The following is a 2,951-nucleotide window of genomic DNA, read 5'->3' as shown; positions in this document are numbered from 1 at the left end:
GATGAGTTCCACTTGGGCCCATATATATAGAGCAACCCTGTAGGTGGAGCTGACATAGCCAGGTGGCTGGAGTCTTCAACACGCAGACCCCACAGATCAACACATCACCTCATTATGCAACCAGCCTTCTGTTTCTTCACTTGGCCAATCAACGGACACCTCAAACAGCAGTGCTGTTAGCTCTGTTGTAAGGAATCTAATTCCAAGTCGCCTTGCACAGGGCAGAGTTTGAAGTCTCAATCTAAACTCTGCATAAAAATCTCTGTATCACCTGCCTACTGATTGCAGATTTTGTGACTGTGACCGTGTTATCTCCAATTTCCAGGACAACCAGCATTGTGTTCTCACGGGAGCCACAACAGAGACTGGAAAACATGGGTGTGAAGCTGCTTGAATCCCGACTTTGTCTCCTGCTGCTGCTGGGACCTGTCAAAATGGTTGCCTCATTCCAGATCCCACCAAATTTAACCCCTTTCCAGTGGTTTGAAATCCAGGATGTAAATAATAGGACCAACCTCCGATGTAGTGCTGCAATGCGGGTGGTTAACGTTTGTACAGGACAATGGAAGGACAAAAACACTTTTCTTCATACATGCTTTGCTGATGTTGTTTGTGTGTATGGCAGTATAAATACTACATTCAGTAGCAGTACATGTACTAATGTCATAATAGTTCAACTCTGGTATCTTTAACTTACTGTAACCTCACAACTTGGACAACAAATCATACGCAATGCTAGTACCAAACAACATAAGCAATGATGTTCTACAGAGTTGCTTGTAACAGTAGAACTCCGTGGGACAATCATACCTATCCAGTGGTTCCAGTTCACTTGGATATTCATACCACAGTAGGATGCAACTGCTTTTCATTTGTTCTGCTTGCTGAAGGCTGCCTACAATGTATGATAATGAAGCCTAATCCTCAGCTTCCTTAGGGGCTGTGAGATGGAACTCCTTCTGCTGGCGTTCTGTTCTTTGGTGGGGCCCAACGTGTGAATTCAGCATCCCATGAGCCATCCTTCACTGAAAAGAGGTCATGAGAAAAGAGGGCATGTGCATCCGAATAAAATGCTCGTAGACTTAGTTAAATGTTCTATACTTGTTTATTTCTTTAGGATAGGAGGTCTCAGTGGCCCTAAACACCTAGATCAAGGAATCCTTTCTTCAGTCTCCCATGTAGCTGGAAGTGTAGGTCTGAGTCACTGCATTATGTTAATAAAAGGCTCTGGCTTATGTTGTGAACTTTGCATGTAGAATTTTAGATATTATATGGCACTGTAAAGACAGCTACTTTTTAGTGATATGGATTAGATAATTAGGTATATATATATATATATATATATAGTATGTATATACACATACATGTATATAAACATATACACTACACACACACACACACACACAAACTAATCTCTCCTTACTTTGAGTTCTATATATGATCCCATAGGTAGATAATTATTATTAGAAATACTTATGCATTTATATAATTATATTTTATAATGAAGTCATATGCCAACTAATTATAGTGGTCTGTTTCTTATGACACAAATATTTAAAAATATTAAAAGTTTTCTTTCTAATACAAGAGACTTCGTCAGGGTTAAGAAAATTAATTTCACTTTGCATTTGGTCTTATCTTTGAGATCTTATTATGGGAACATACAGCAAGAGACATGGTTGTTTTGATAAATGGAAGCGAGTTGCATGATAATCACTAAAAGCAACTATTGTGAATCTTCTCACGATGCTTTCGGTGAAAAGTAAAGAAACTGTTTCTTAAATAATTGAAGGCACGTCAATGATTCATACAGCTGGGACACTTGGGACATTCAGCTAGTCTTCTAGGACAGCATCTCTCCTGGTTGTCAGATGCTTGTCTGTGTTTCAAGCTGTGCTTCATTTTATCAAGGCGTAGACTTTCCGCCAAGTCATCTATGTATTAATGACTCAGTAACTAATGCACCCAAAATGATAATTTTGTTTGTTACATAATGACCTTTCTTCATTTCTTAGCTTAAGTATTTTATACTTTCATTCAACTATGGTGAGGAATAAACTGATACATGATATTTAAAGTCTAGGTCCAATTTCTGAAAAGGATTAGCTGTTCGAAGTAAGCAATGACATTCTGCTCTACCAAAAAGATCTGTTCTTCCGTTAGGTAAACTGTCTGATTGGTAATTTGCAAAGAAAAACATAACTGATAAAATACACCAAGAGCAAAATGAATGATTCTCAACAGCTAGTGGAAATAAAGTAGCTTCATGCTTTGACTCAGCCATAATTCCGAGACCAAAATATGAAAACTTAAAAATTTTGAGTGTTGAGTAAAAAAGCATGTCTTTGCATTTAGAGATGCCATTCTTGAGCTGCTGAGCATTAACTGAGCTTACTAAGAGTTAGTAATATTCTGCACAAATTCTTACTTTATGGAAAAATCAGCTTCCAGATTTAGAGGCTTGTGTACTTTCATTGTGCTATGTTTTGTTAGCTCATCAAAATGAGAACGGATTTCAGTTCTCACAGGCTTAGCAGTCACTCTTCTTCAACTTTCCCTAGGTTACTGATTTGCTTTGGATGTTGATCAACTCTAAAGTTGAGTCAAGAACTGATGCTTCAGCATTCCCGGGACTTTGGCATGGAGTGAATGTCAAGCACTGTTAATCACTTTATGGATTCCACCCAGAAGCTCACTGTTTAGGGCTTTGTCAGGCTTTTAAGATATCTTTTGGATATCAAAATGTGCCATAATCCTGGAACTCCAATGAAATTTGATGGGGAAGTTAATGGGGCTATGTCTTCATTCTGTTGCTGGAACTGACTGTCATCAGAAGGAAATTGAACACGTTGAGATTTGTTGTTGTTAATTGTATGGCTAATATTTAAAGTAGCAAGATCAGTATATCCCAGTGGAAGGAAGCTTCCAACCACCCCCATTCATTGGTAGCC

General features: G+C 38.4%; 1 pseudogene; it reads left to right on the top strand.

Annotated features, from left to right (window-relative positions):
* The first annotated feature begins 374 nt into the window (after positions 1–374).
* On the top strand, positions 375–1,250 carry LOC128123345 (eosinophil cationic protein-like; annotated as a pseudogene).
* The last annotated feature ends 1,701 nt before the right edge of the window (positions 1,251–2,951 follow it).

Source organism: Peromyscus californicus, unplaced genomic scaffold (genome assembly GCF_007827085.1).
Source record: "Peromyscus californicus insignis strain IS unplaced genomic scaffold, ASM782708v3 Scaffold_3__1_contigs__length_106647218, whole genome shotgun sequence".
Taxonomy (NCBI): Eukaryota; Metazoa; Chordata; class Mammalia; order Rodentia; family Cricetidae; genus Peromyscus; species Peromyscus californicus.
The sequence above is the reverse complement of the archived record's forward strand: the minus strand, read 5'-3'. Positions and strand labels throughout refer to the sequence as shown.